Consider the following 15,325-nt stretch of genomic DNA (forward strand, 5'->3'; position numbering starts at 1 on the left):
ACTGACAAAAGCCAAGGGACTCTCTTTTAAGAGAATGGTGTGCAAAATATTGTACACAGGAGCAGAAATTGCCAATGTTCATCCCATGATCAGAACAGGAATCAATCCAGCCAATACGATCAGTATCTGCATTTGTTGCTGCTTTCAGTGCATAATAACAATGTAATGCACGTAATTACTTAAGTAAATTATGCAAGCTATGCAATTTCAACACAGTGGACAGCTAGGCAAATAATTTAGTTGTGGACAGAAGATGAACTGCAGTGGAATGGAAATGGGGGTGCATGACACAAATACAGAGCGAAATGGAAATTGGTGCCCTTCTTATACCCCCAGGACAGAGGAAGTTTACCCCTGCTCAAATATACTATAAACTGCAGGAATCCAAATTCCAAAAGCAAACATTGGAATCCATATAATGAGCGGGAAAAGAAACTCAGAAAGACAAGGAAGTCCACTAACAGTACATTTTTGATTGCCACACAAATTAAACAATATCAGGGGAAGTGAGGTGGGTTTGCAGCCCCTCAAAATGTCTTGTTCTTAGTGGAATGGACTCCCTCGGAAGGTGGTGGACTCTCCTTCATTGGAAGTTATTAAGCAGAGGTTGGATGGCCACCTGTAATGGATGCTTTAGATGAGATTCCTGCATTACAGGGGGTTGGACTAGATGATCCTCAGGGTCCCTTCCAGCTCTATGATTCTATGACTCTCCTTTGCTTGTGTTGAGTCCCATATATGGGTGGTGCTTGGTGAAGATGAACAGCAGCTAGAAAACTATAGGTGGACCTCTCTCTTGACTTTCCACACCTGTCCTACATCTAAATGTTGTACCACACTGTCCTCACAGCTCTCAAGTGGATGGAGGCTGTCGTTTAATGGAAAAGATCCATCTGGCTCAGTGTTTCACCCTTAGCGAAGAGTCCACCCCTCCAACACACATGTCCTGCTCTTTCGGATACCAGAATAAAATCGGAGAAACAAAGCAATACTGAAGCCTGGTGTTCCAAACTGCCTCCCTCCTTCTAATAACGACTATTGTCTCTCTCTGTCTCCCCCTCATTCCCTCTGTGCCAAACATAATCAATTTTCTGTATAAGTTAAAGTCAACACATCTGTTACGTTAGTCTTCCCTGACGCCCTACTCCCTCCTTCCCTCCTTCCCTCCCTCCCCACCCCTCCCATCTGTTCTGCCTGCAGCTTCCCCGTATAGCTTTGTTGTTGGGGTGTGTGTGTATGTGTGTGTGTATGTCTGTGGACGAGAGAGAGAGAGACTCCCTCTCTCTCTCTTCCTAGCTGATGGACTCTCTCGTTGCTGATCTCTCCTTACCTGGATGCCTGTCCTCAGTGGGTTGATCCGCTTGGCTTGCCAGAACATTTGGTCTGCTTAATCCCCCTCTGACGCCCACATTTGAGGGTCCAAGAGGCAAAAGGAGAAGAAGGGAAGGGGGGAAAAATGACCGGGGAGCAAATAAACAAATGAGTAGCAGCTCTGGAACGAAACATTGACTAATTCTGGTAAGAAATACTCCTTCTTTTCTTTTCCTTTTAATTCCTGGGTGCATTTGGCCCTACTTTTCTTTGGAAGTCCAGCTACAGTGCAGCAGTAAAGGATTCATCCGAAGAGCAAAGGCAGGGAACAGGAAGGGATGGCGGAAAGGGGAGGAGGGGAGAAGGGAGATTGCAAAGTCCCCAGAGCTCGTCAAGGGTTCGTTCGGGTTGTGAAGGTTCATCGGTGCACCCAGCTCATATTTGAGGATGTGTGGGTTATGTCTTAAAAGAGCTCTTGAGTGTACCTGGACTACCAGAAGGGTTGCGGATGGGTGTGTTGCTTGGTTATTCCCCCTCCCCCAACGCACAGGACGTCTGGGTATCATTTGGAGACCAGCACTAGGCTTCAAAAGATGTTACATTGCAATCTGGTGCGTTTTGCTAGCCGCGAACTGGTGGTTTCTAGCAAATGTCCCGTTCCAGATTGGTCTTGGGGACAGGTCAGAAGTGAATATCAGTTCAGAAGCAGAGGTGGGGAAATCCATAAAAAATTGAATGCAATAAACTTTTTATTACGCTAGCGAATTTATATTTTGCGTATAGTTGATCTCTCTGGATCAAATTTAAGAGACGGTGAAAAAAGACAGGGGAGTGAGGGGTGAAAATGACCATGTGGGAACATAAATTGAATGGAACTTTTAACAAAACGACCCTAAATTATACACACCAGAAGTGCTTGAATGGACATTTTGAATAATGATCATTATCCAACCTACACCTCGGAGATGAGAGCAGGGATATTGAAAGGAACAAATATTTTGCCATCCCCATAAAAATAAAATGCAGTTGCAACAGAAATGAACTTGATTTATTTATTTTTATTTATTTATTTTAAATCTGCAAAGCCTGCTCGTGTTGAGTTGGCAATGGTATGTTCCTAATGAGAGCACTGCTAGGTTTTTGCCAAACGTAAAGCTGTAGCTCCTTGGCTTGGCTCCAAGAACCTCAGCCGGCAGTTCCTGACACTCTCCTGTTACCTGATGACATGGATTTACTGGTGTGGGGTACAATCCATCTGCAATGATGACCTTTGGTCATAACACATGGACCTTGCCCACCTTGCATTTGGGGCTTCGCTTCTTCTTATGGATAGTATGCAAAACTAGCACAAGTGGGACGGATAAGGAATAGGAATTCCCCACCTCAGTAACTGTTCTGAGATAGAGATGTGGGAGAAATGGGAACTAGTTCTCATTTAAGGCAAACATACATATTTCTCACTTTCAGAATCCAGATACGAACCGACACACAGCCATCTTCTGAAATTTGCACCTCTCCGAATTTTGCTCTGCCATTCTCTAGCCAAGAAATGTGTACAAAAATGCATATGCCAGGGTAGAGTGTGCATATAAATGCACATATTAGCGAAAACAACATATAAAAAGGCATTTTATTAGAAGGAAATGGCTCTGGAGAAATGTGTGTGCCAGGTAAAATCGCAATAAAATGTGTCTATTAGGAGAAATTCGCAGTAAAAGGATGGTGAATTTTCATAAGGATTTAAAAATACATATAAACATCCAAAAATTGCTGTGGAGAATTAAGCTTAAGATTGGAAAAAAATGAGAAACAGAGAGAAACTGAAATGGTCAGAGTCACCCATTGCTCTTCTGAGATCAAAGTCCACTGTATGCTTATTGTTGTAAAGCACACCTCCCTTGCTGGTTTGATATACAGGAGGAGGAAAATGTGCAAATGTAGCTTTCAGTTTGCAACGCTCGTTCCGTGTGCCCCTTTTCTCGCATCCCTACAGGCTTGTACTACGGTTACATTAAACCTTAATGTGAGGCTTCACTTCTACCAAGCAGCTGGGGTTTGCTAATCCTTTGAGTGGTTGCTACGAATGGGGTTCTCTGGCTAATAGTCTTTGCATTTGTGCTGGCAAGAATTTAAAGGGGCCAGACCTTTGAGTCCAATATAAGATGCAGGAAGGAGGGCAAGGGAAGAACTTGAGATGAGGTAAGCCGTTGCATTATTTTGGTTCAGAGGCAATGACATACGTGCATCTTAAAATGCTTTGCTCAATGGATCATTAAGAATCCTAAGGACTCGTGTTCCCAAGAAACAAAGGCATCTAGGAAAAGGCATGATACCTGCATCTAAACTGGTAAAGTTGAATGAGGGTGGTGTTTTTTCTTCTTCCTGGATTGGTTGGTCCAAAGTTGATCATGAGCAAAGTCTGGATAATTTTATTTGCCCCAGTAATTCTTGTTTCATTTCTGCCTGTTTTACTGTACATCAGCCTGTGGATAGGTCCATAAAATTACTAGCCCCCAAAACCTTACTAGTGCTCCTGATCACACATAAGACTATGTGGCCTTTGAAGGGGAAATTGGGAAAACACAATTTATAAAAAAGGGCGCTAGAACAGATTTTTGCTTGACACATATGACCAGGTTAGTGCCTAATTTTCAGGCTTGTTAAGATCTGCTGATATGGTGGATTTGGTTAATTAGTTGATTCATTTGCCCAAACTACAAATTTTAGCTATCTGTTTCATAAACATACCAACATTCTGAAAGTGCTGCTGATTCAGTGTTTTGATTTTATTATCTTATCACCCGTGAAGCCATGAATAACATCAGATACAAGTAACTCCAGATACAGTACGTGCGATTCTAAATTATTCATTCTGGCTTATTACTAATGGCTGATTCACCTGCAGGTATAACATATCAAGGTTGCTAAAAGTCAGGAAAGTGAGATTTTCTTGCAAGAAAGTAAACAAGGCACTGTGATCTAAATTAGAAGTGTATAAAATCACAGGAGATTTACTTGTACAAAAGGCACAATATTTAATAATGTTGGACATATTCCACTCAAATGTATGCGATACATGGGGTTTGGGTGTGCATCTAACAATAGTTAGAAGCAGTTAAGGCTGCAAGCCTATATCCACTTACCTGAGAGTAAGCCCCATGGAACCTAGCAGAACTTAGCTTTGAGTAAACATGTACTGGATATCACTGGCAGAATCTTCTTCTGTGTTGGTGTTAAGTCTGGGGTATTTGATGCTGTCAGGCTGAATACCATCTGAGAAATACTCTAAATTCTGTAGGTGAAATTTGCTGATTAGGATGAGTGAATCTGTCTGCTTCATTTTCTAATTTTTCCAACCACCATGCCACATTTCTGCATGAGTTTGATTTTTTTTAAAAAGGCTTTTCAATATTAACCAGGAGTTTAGTAAGCTTTTTTCTTGTTATGTGTATACCAAGAGAAATGTATGCAAAATTTTTGCATGCTATTTCCTGTACTATAATGCAGTTATGTGCCTTACTTTCATTCACATATGCATTTTTTTTTGCACAGCTTCTCCTAAATCACACCTTTTTGTACACATTGATTTGTTTAGAGAACTGTATTGAAAAATTCAGAGAAGTTTTAAGTTTTAAAAGATGACCGTGCTCAGTTTTCATAGTGTTTTGAGAAGTGCAAATTAAGCAGGTTCATATTTAATTACAATTTAAGCAGGTTCATATTTAATTACAAACCAACCCAATTTCCTCTCTCATCCCTTGCTGAATAATCTGGAAAAGGATGTGTTGATGAAATTCTAATCAATGCTCTCAGTGTGATGTAGAAGCCTTTGTGTTACACAAAACTCTTCCATGCTAGAGGTGTGTGTGTGTGTGTGTGTGTGTGTGTGTGTAACAGATGTAAATTATAAGCATTTGTCTTCAGGTAGTTTCTGTCTTAAGATGAGATGAAGGAAGTATTTACAAATGTAAAAACAGCAAGGTTAGTACGATGAGAGGTCTCATTGAGTTCAGTGGGACTTATTCCCGATACAGTTGGATCTAAGTGCTACTTAAAACATTGCATTTCTTTGTCTCTATGGTACATTTTAAACTGGCCCTGTTTAAAAATGGGTGATACAATATTGCTGCATCATGGGATATGGTTCCATGATGCAGTGCATCTCAACATACAAGGGTTTTAAGAGGGAAGGTGAAAGATTAAGCCAGTTCTTATGTGCCTCTCAGCTAGGGATCTGTGAATCTGTCAGTTTTGGTTTCTCTTAAATTTTTCATTCTCCCAATGAATGTTCTCCACATTCCTGCATCCCTTTGCAATTTTTTAAAAATAAAAAGTCCTCATGAAAATTTGCCAGCACTTTCGTGTGCGCTTCTCCTAAGATACATATATTTTGCAAACAATTTTGTCTGCCATACACATTTTTGGAAGCAGTTTTCCTTGATATAATGCATTTGTGTGTGCTATTTTCACAAATGCAGGCATTTTTATGCACGCTCTATCTAATATATACACATTTCAGTGCATATTATTTTGGTTGGAGGACTGCATTGCAAAATCCAGAACTATATCCACATTTCAGGAGTTAGCTCCTTTTCAATTTGTGCATTGATTCGGGGAGTGCAAATTTAGTAGATTCACGATAAAATGCAACTCAAACTGAAATTCTTCACCAACTTAGCACACACACTAAGCATTCATTTCACACTCTGCCCCCCAAAATATCTGGGGTGAGGGCAAAGGGGCTCCCAGGTTAAACAAGGTGGAGTTGGGCTGTGGCGAGGTGAATTTCAGAAACACAGCAGCTCTGATGGCCATACCAAAATGTTTTTAAAGCTTATAAGCTCTACCCTTTTCTGAAAGTAAAAAGACGCCCCCCCCATGTTAAGTGCTTTAAGCATGGCAGGGCCTAGCTGAGCAAAAAAACCTTCTCTGCATTTGTAGCTGCCTCATTAAAGATTGAGCTGGCTGGTGGAAACATTGACTGGCTTCTCTGTTGTGACGTTGTCAAGAGGAAAAACCTGCCAGCTTGCAGCTTCTTCGCTTTATCCCGGTCTGTTTTATATCCCTGCCCCATGCCTTATCCCTCCTCCCTGTGAAATGAAGGCGCCTCCCCCCCCCCATTCCACTGCGCCTATCAACACATGCTTCTCCCCCACCCTTTCTCCTGGGACTTGATGCCTCAGCTGGTCCTGCTTAATAGCAGAAAACTGCCTCCCAGTGTGTGTGTGTGTGTGTTGTGAAAGCAGAGCATCATCTGACCCTCAGAATTTATTCGCGATGCCCCTGTTGGCAATGATCTTGCCTAAGAGTTGCCTTTGGGAGAGGGGCAGGTTGTCAATTTTGGTTTCCCCTAGTTTCTCATTTTTCCAGTCTTCAGTTCATCAAATTTCTGCATCAGTTGGTGCTTTTTTAAGAAATGATGATGATGATGGTGGTGGTGGTAATAATAATAATAATAATAATATCCTCCTGAAAATTTGCCAGTGATTTAGTGCACATTTCTCAATATTATATGGAATTTCCCCCCAAATACACATTTTTGCAAGCAATTTCCCCTAACATAACACATGCTGTATGCTATTTTCATTAACAGATGCATTTTAAAGCACACTTCCCCCTTGTAGATGCACATTTCGTACATATTATTTTGTTGGAGAATTGCACTGCAAATTCAGAGAAGTGTAGATTTCAAAGGAGAGGTGTGTTTTGGTATTGGTTTGAGATGTGCAGATTTTGGTAGGTTTGCAAGCAAATTTCTCCCCTATCCCTAAAAGCCCTCCTGCCCCCCACCGGCAGCTCATGTAAAGCTTTTTGCAACTTTGTTGCTAGCAGGAAAAATCCACCTCATGAGACTCTTAATCTCAGGGTCTGGGGTCGTGCCCCACCTTGGGCAAAAAGATTCCTGCATTGCAGGGGATTGGACTAGATGCCTCTTGGGGTCTCTTCCAACTCTACAATTCTATGATTCTGTGAATGTTTTGAACCAAACAGTGGCATCTAGTGCCTGTTGGACTTGCTAGGGGAGAAAGCAGGGAGCCCACCAGTAGGTGGAGCCAGAGCCAATGAGAGACAGAGCCAACTAATTCTAGTTTTGTCTAGATCCTCCTCCTTCTCCCTGCTGTGTTCTACAGAGGTGACACTGAGGCTAAGGAGGAGGAAGAAGTTGGCAGGCAGTGCCACCTCCTGGACTGGTTGTAAGGAAGAAGTCAATCAGGTTGACTGTGGGCAGACTGAGTTTAGTGGGGCAGTGCCCCACTTTTGTCTTAGTGCAGCCTTTCTCAACCTGTGGGTCCCCAGATGTTGTTGGACTACAACTCCCATCACCCCTAGCTAGCAAGGCCAGAGCTCAGGGATGATGGGAGTTGTAGTCCAACAACATCTGGGGACCCACAGGTTGAGAACCTCTGGTCTTTGTGAATCACCCTGCAGGGGAACCAAATGTATAAATGCAGAATTATCAAGCTTTGGTTTGTTGATAGCAATCGTACACCAGTAGAAAAAATGCTGGCTTTGCCCTCATACATCTATTTGGGTTTCAGCTCACTCTCCTTCCTGCCCACGAGTCACCTCTGCAGCCAATTCTCTTTTTATGAGAAGAACAGGCCGTGCTATTTGGATGAAATGTGTGAGCCCAGGATCCAGCCTCAGTCCTCCCTGGGGGACAAATGACAAGCCAGTTTTTAATGTGGCATGAGCTGGTCTTGGCTTTGCAGAGAAACAATTACTTTAAAAGAGACAAGCAAATCACACTAATGAGATTTAAAAAAAGAGAAATATTAAAGCACTCTTTCAAATCCTTGTTTTTCATTCTTATTGTACTTCTGGATTCCAGCCACTAAGACTATTTTTCTCCACCCCCAGCAACAGTAAGTGCTAGAATCCATATTGAGATGAACCAATATGCTAAGTGTGCTGCAGAGGAGCGTTGCAAAAAGCTCCTCCCTCTGATCTCTGCAGATCAAGCTGTTGTTACGGCTATAAAAGTTGAGTAGCTGGTCCCATTTGGCAACCCGAAACCCCAGTGTCTTTAGTGCCCTCATCTGTCAGCATTTCCCCAGGAATATGTGCAAGGATGCCAATGTAGTGCAGTGGTTAGAGTATCGGACTAGGACCTGGGAGACCAGGGTATGAATCCCCACTCAGCCAGAAAACTCACTGGGTGATCCTGGGCCACGAAATGGTGGAGATTGTGTATAGCATTTTGAGTTCTTTGGAGGAAAAGTGGAAGCAAAATGTCATAATTAAGAGTAGGGGGGCAGAGCTGTGCGTGTTGCCCCTTTCCCAAACATCCTTATAGGTCCCAGTCCTACACACTCCACACAAATGCATTCAGACAAACAAACTTGGATTCAAACTGAGCATGCAGAGTTTCTGACCCTGGGAAGGTTAAGGAGTGTTCACATGCTAGCTTCAATGAGTGTAGCATGTGTATGTACACCTGTGCACAGAAATAGCCGCGCTGTGTACATACATATAGTTATTCATATGTAATGCTCAATGAGTGTACAGTCAAGTGTACCCAAGTGTACCATAGTTGAGCTGTATAAACACACACTCTTTTACAAAAACACTTGCACATGTGTAGAGACAGCTTGGATCCACCATAGGACACTGGAAAATATTTGCATGCCTGAGCAGCACTTGCCCCACTAAGCAAACCTAGCAGCCTGCTTTTGCCATGTATTAATGAATTATATATACAGAGTGCTTTGGTTTGAAACCAAACCCCTCCTACCAGCAGCTTGCATTTTAAAATACAAAGTCTTTTATATATATAGGAAGCTGCCTTATGCCGAGGGAGACCATTGGTTCATTTAGCTCTGCATCATCTGCACTGACTGACAGAGGCTCTCCAAAGTGTCAGACAAGGAGGCTCTCCCAAATGTACCTGGAGATGCCAGGGATTGAACCTGGGACCTTCTGCATGCAAGGCAGGTGCCCTACCGCTGGCCTACAGCCCTTCCTCTCACTTGAGCGATGTCTTAGTGAGGTTCTTTCGCATTGTGGCTGTGGTGCTGAAGCCCACTTGGCCTTTTTGTTAAGCTAGGCCTGTCTACCTGTGTGTGTGTGTGTGTGTGTGTGTGTGCGCGCGCTAGGGGTGGTTTAGGGTTGGGGTGGTGAAACATTGAGAATGAGAAGGGGTGTGTGTGTGTGTGTGTGTGTGTGAGAGAGAGAGAGAGAGAGAGAGAGAGAGAGAAGGTAAAGGTAAAGGTAAAGGTAAAGGGACCCCTAACCATTAGGTCCAGTCATGACCGACTCTGGGGGTTGTGGCGCTCATCTCACTTTATTGGTCGAGGGAGCTGGTGATACTATGCATGACTAAGCTGCTTCTGGTGAACCAGAGCAGTACACAGAAACGCCGTTTACCTTCCTGCCGGAGTGGTACCTATTTATCTACTTGCACTTTGACGTGCTTTTGAACTGCTAGGTTGGCAGGAGCTGGAACCGAGCAACGGGAGCTCACCCCGTCGTGGGGATTCGAACCGCCGACCTTCTGATCAGCAAGCTTCTGATCGAGAGCCAGTGTGGTGTAGTGGTTAAGAGCGGTAGTCTCGTAATCTGGTGAACCGGGTTCGCGTCTCCGCTCCTCCACATGCAGCTGCTGGGTGACCTTGGGCCAGTCACACTTCTATGAAGTCTCTCAGCCCCACTCACCTCACAGAGTGTTTGTTGTGGGGGAGGAAGGGAAAGGAGAATGTTAGCCGCTTTGAGACTCCTTAAAGGGAGTGAAAGGCAGGATATCAAATCCAAACTCTTCTTCAAGTTCTAGGCTCTGTGGTTTAACCCACAGCACCACCCGCATCCCTGAGAGAGAGATACTCACTCTGTAAAACAGGAGCTCCTGCTTTGCTGTTTGAAAGCAGGGATTGTCTGCAGAATCTTGTTAGGTCTGTCAGCAACAGATGGCCTCAGTTCCCAACTGGTGGAAGGGATATTTCTGCCAAAGAAAAGTTGCCGAAGTGGTTGCACAGAACAGTAGCGAAAAGGGACAAAGGCTTCATGGCATCTCAAGTCTCATGCCTAGAAAAGTTTGTTGACATTCTAGCCACATTAATTTAAAGCTCTATGATACCACTTCAAATAGCCATGGTTACCCACAAAGAATTCTGGGGGCTCTAGTTAGCTAAGGGTGCTGAGAATTATCAAGAGGACCCCCTAGAGCTACAATTCTCAAAGCAGTCTAACAGCCAATCCCCCTTCACAAGAAACTTAATCTGGGGGTTTGGGTTTGTGGGGAAGGATCTTCCACTAAGGAAGTGTGCTGGTCCCAAGGGTTATCTGTGAGGCAAGGTGCGAGTCCAGTCCAAGGTTGAGGGTGCAGTAGGGAGACAGTCCGTCAAAGCTGAAGCTGGGTCCAAGGCAGGGAGTCGGGTGAGGTCAGGAGCTATGGCAGAGAGGCAAGGCAGGGTGCAGGCAGGAACTGGCTACCAACAATGTTGCTCCCACAACTTGGGACTGGGGCTGGCTGGCTTTTATCTGCCCCGAGGCATAAGGTGGCCCCGGTCCACAGGTGACTCGCCTCTCCTGGCCTGGAGGTGAGCACTCCTCCTGCGGGAACTTAGTTCCCTCCGCCTCTCTGCCCTGAGCCTCTGTAGCTCAGGCTCTCCTGGCTGGAGGGTTACCGGACCCAGAGGCAACCTCAGCTTCCCCTGACGGGGCTGAAAGTGGAGAACCTGCAGGCAATGGATCCTCCATCACCTCAGGAGCCAGAGCAGACTCAGCTGGTGCCTGCACCTGAGGATCCAGCACAGGCGGGGACCCTTCAGGCTCAAGCCCCAGCCCCGGCTCAGCTGGTTCTGTGCAGGCTGGGATTCCTCAGATTCAGCCTCCGAGTCCAAATCCCAGGCCATCACAGGAAGCCTTTCTGAACCTGGTGTGTTCCCGAGGTTCTGAACTACAACTCCCATCATCAGCCAGCCAGCCCAAGAAGCTAGCAAGGAACTCGCTCTCCAGGGTTTCTCATGGAAGTCCTACCTGGAAATGCTGGGGACTGAACTTCATGCAAATGACATTCACTCTGTACAATATTATGGCCACATATGTTATACCTCCTGCTGAATGACTCCTGCAGCCCAGGTTGTAGCCCAAAATATCTGAAGGGCAAGCTGTCATTTCCAAAATGCCCTTCAAAAGCAGCCTGGCAGAGAGCACATTGAAGCCGTCTAAGCTGCTATGAGCTGAGCATTATCCCTCCTCACCTCCAGACACTCCCCACGCAGCTGTGTTTCCCACCTTGAAACTGAAAAGCACCAACTGTTTCATCTAGCTATTGCCAGGAGTAGTTATTTGCATAGATTCCACCCCCCCCCAGTTTTTACTAATTATGTTTATTGTAAATGTTTTCTGCATTCCCGTTGTTTCTGTAAGTTGCTTTGAGTCATTTATGTGAGTAAAGTGACTAGTTAATAGCAACAGCAGCAGCAGCAACAACAAGAAATTGGAGTGCCTGTATGTCAAAATTCATTTTTTTGGCAGTTTTTATGTTATTAAAAGCAGCTGAAAACAATTTGCAGTCACAGGAATAAGATGGGTCCTAAAAATATACATCTTAAGTGTCAAAAACCAGGGGTAAAGAGCTGCCAACTGCCTCTAGACATGTACAAGTGTTTGTGTGAAAGAGTGTTCACTATGTGATTTGTACAGCTATTGTGTACAGAGACTATACACCCATTAAACATTATACATGAATAATTGCACAAGTATAAACTATTTGTGTACACAGGTGCAGAGACTGTGCAGTCATTGAATGTAATGTGGGAACATGTTCCATGAACAGATTTCTAACACCATGGTTGTGGCTTAATGTTTCTTTTTTAAATTAGAAAGCGCTTATGAAAGTGGATGGATTAAGAAAGACCCCTCCTTTTGTCCTTTCTTTTTATAAAGCAGAGTGTAGCATTATTTGTACATGAGAGAAATTCAGTAGAGCTTGCAACACCCTTTCTCCTATCTTGATAAACCTGCCCATTTAGACCGCATGTTCAAGAGCAAGAATGGTGCGTATGAAGCAGGGAATGGAGTGGAGTCAATGTGGTGCCCTCCATATGTTGTTGGATTCCATCTCCCCATCAGCCCCAGCCAGCATGGCAAATGATCAGGGATGATGGGGATTGTAGTCCAACAGAATCTGTGCACCTTGTTGGCTCTAGATGTTGTTGAACTCTAACTTTCATCAGCCCTAGCCAGCATGGTCAACAGTTAGTGATGACGGGAGCTGGAGTTCAGCAGTCATGATCCACAAGGATGTCAAGAAGGGAGAAAGCCTGCTGGTTCATAAAGTTCCTGGTCAGAAGTTCCTGGTTTCCCAGTTGGGCAGAAGGGTGAGGTAGGACAAGTCAAAAGGTGGTACCTTGGAGAGCAACTTAGATGTGAATTCAGGACCATGGACAGTGCTTTTGCAGCTGAATTCAAAAGGACATGCAATCTCAGCAAGATTCTGGAGTAACAGGATGAGTTTTATAGCACTGCAAGGTAGTCATTAACTGGAGGCCCTCAACCTCAAGTTAAAGGGCTGGTGCTTTCTTCTGCCACTGATGGTTCAGTGGGATTCCCAGCTGTGCAATTCTCTCCCCAGGGCTTTCTTGATCTCCTGAGGAGTCTGTGGACCAGCATCTCCCTGGAGTTTAGATGGGGAGATGCAGGCTCCAATGTCTATGGCTCCCCATGAGACAGACCAGGGAGTATATCTATCTCTTCACTGAGGCTGTTGTTATTGCAGGACTTTGCCTTTGAGGATTCAGGGGAATCAGGGCTTAATAGGTGGGCTTTGGTACCCACCAACCCACACCAGACAACACATTCAAGGGTCATGCTATGCTTGAATATACTTTCAAGTAAATTTAGGATGGGGGGATGGTTCTTTAAAGTGGGAGTAGGGAATCTTCTTCAGCCCAAGGGACACCTTTCCTCAAGGGACACCTTCCAGGGATGACATGGCCTGAAACAAAAGCAGGTGGACTCTGTGCCAAAAGTGAGTGGGGCAGCAGATAAGAATGTTGTCAGAGGTTTATACATGCATATGTCCCTCCATCTTCTATCAAGGCAAGCGAGAGGCATTCTCACAGTTCAATGTTGTATTCAAGCCAGGGAAGAGCAATTGAGGAGGGTATGTGGCAGGGCCCATGAGAGAGGGCAGGACTGGGGTGCAGGCATGGCCTATGGAGAGTCCTGAATGCCAGATAGAGTCTCTGATGGGGAGCTAAATCTAGGCCCCAGTACCCAGCTCCTTTTCAAGCTACATCCATCTCTCTCCTATACCCTCCAACATTTCTCCAAAAATGAAAATAGGGATGTCCTATTCTATTTATTATTATTATTATTATTATTATTATTATTATTATTATTTATTATTATTAATCTTATTTATACCCCGCCCATCTGATTGGGTTGCTCTAGCCAGTCAGATAACAACATATATAAAAAGATAACAAAACATCAAACATTAATAAACCGCTATACAGGGCTGCCTTCAGATGTCTTCTAAAGGCTGTATAGTTACTTATCTCCTTGGCTTGGGGGTCTCATAACTCCACACCCTCCAACATTTCTCTGACGAAAATAGGGACGTCCTAAGAAAAAGCAGGACATTCCAGGATCAAATCAGAAACCGGGATGGCTTCTGTAAATCCAGGACTGTCCTTGGAAAATAGAGACACTGGGAGGGTCTCTTCTCTTTACTCTGCCCAGCTGGAGCCTGCCAGGAGGGAGTTGGAGAAAGGGATGTGTGAGGAAGGCAGTTACGGCTGGATCCTGTTTTGCATACGTGAGACTGTTCGAGAGGCAGGACTGTGGTCCAGCTTGCAGCCGGCCAACCCCAGCCAGGCCTGATTCATCCTCCTGCAGTTCTCCCCCACCCCCCGCCCCACCCCCACCTGCCAAGTCCAGGATGAAAAATCCTTTCAATATTTAAACAGTACCACGGAACAAAAAGCACCAGCTGGCTTCGACTGTGTAGGCAGAGAAAAATGAGGGTGGGGGAGAGGAAGAGGGGGGAGGCTTTTCTTATGCATTTCACTAATGAGGCTCTTCCCTGAGGTAGCCAGGCTGGAGTGCTTTCATCCATGCAATCTTCTTGGAGGACATGAGGGTGATCCTGGCTTGTCAGCCACTCCCTTCACTCAGGAGGGTCTCAGGAACCTCATTAGAGATGCTGGCCTGTTTTCAGAGCAGCCTTCCAGGTGTAAATCTAACTTTCAGCACTTCAGACTTCTGGGATATTGCTATGCTAAGCTGCAGGCCTGATAAATCAAGATGGATGCAAGGCATCTCTTCCCTACCAGCCTACCGCGGCTTTGGTGGTTCCATTCTTTTCTAAACCCCCCCCCCCAAAAAAACCAGCCTAAACATGACCCAAAAGGACCTGGGAAGATCCTTGGTTGCAGTGCACTGCAGAGCTGTCTGCCCGAAAAACAACCTTGGAAGCCTGCATGTAGAAATGTAGTCCATCAGGGGGAAGGCTACACAAAGCTTTCCCCACCCCCCATGATATGTTTGCTTCCTGTATGCAGATTTAAAAGTGCCTTGAGAGAACATTTTCGTATCTCGGAACATAAAGCAGTATTTTGCATTAAATCATTTTTTGAGGTTTTACTTGTGTGTGTATGTGTGGCCACACTTTCTGCTTTTCATTTTGTTTTTTTTGTTTGCACCCCTAGTTAGCTTTGAGGCTGATTCTTGGGTGGCCTCCCTTTCATCTCTGAACGCAGCGGAACATAATGTTCTGCTTTAGCATTGTGTGTGGATGGGGGCAGGCTAAGAGCCTGTTAGAAAGGTGCTTGATTGAAAAAGGAGAGGAAGCCAGCTTTAAAGAGGACTTTGAGGCACACTGTGATTTGGGAACTGATGCGCTAAACTGACTCAGGGGTTTCTACAGAAATGATGAGAAAAAGAAATTGAGCAAACAGCCCCTTCCCACCCCCTCTTCCTCCATCCTTCCTTCCTTGGCTACTAGTCGCAATAGCTGTGTTCTCTCTCCAACTGTTCTGAACGCCACACTCAGAGCACATTGCAGTCA

At 44.7% G+C, this 15,325-nt stretch overlaps 1 protein-coding gene across 1 annotated transcript in view; it reads left to right on the forward strand.

Moving 5' to 3' along the window:
- Positions 1-1,204: 1,204 nt before the first annotated feature.
- Positions 1,205-15,325, forward strand: part of SV2B (synaptic vesicle glycoprotein 2B) — a 75,828-nt gene continuing 61,707 nt past the window's right edge. The window contains exon 1 of the mRNA XM_080982141.1: positions 1,205-1,518. The gene's annotated coding sequence lies outside the window, so the exon portion shown is untranslated. The remainder of the gene's footprint in view (positions 1,519-15,325) is intronic.

Source organism: Podarcis pityusensis, assembly GCF_964106645.2.
Source record: "Podarcis pityusensis genome assembly, chromosome: 14".
NCBI lineage: Eukaryota > Metazoa > Chordata > Lepidosauria > Squamata > Lacertidae > Podarcis > Podarcis pityusensis.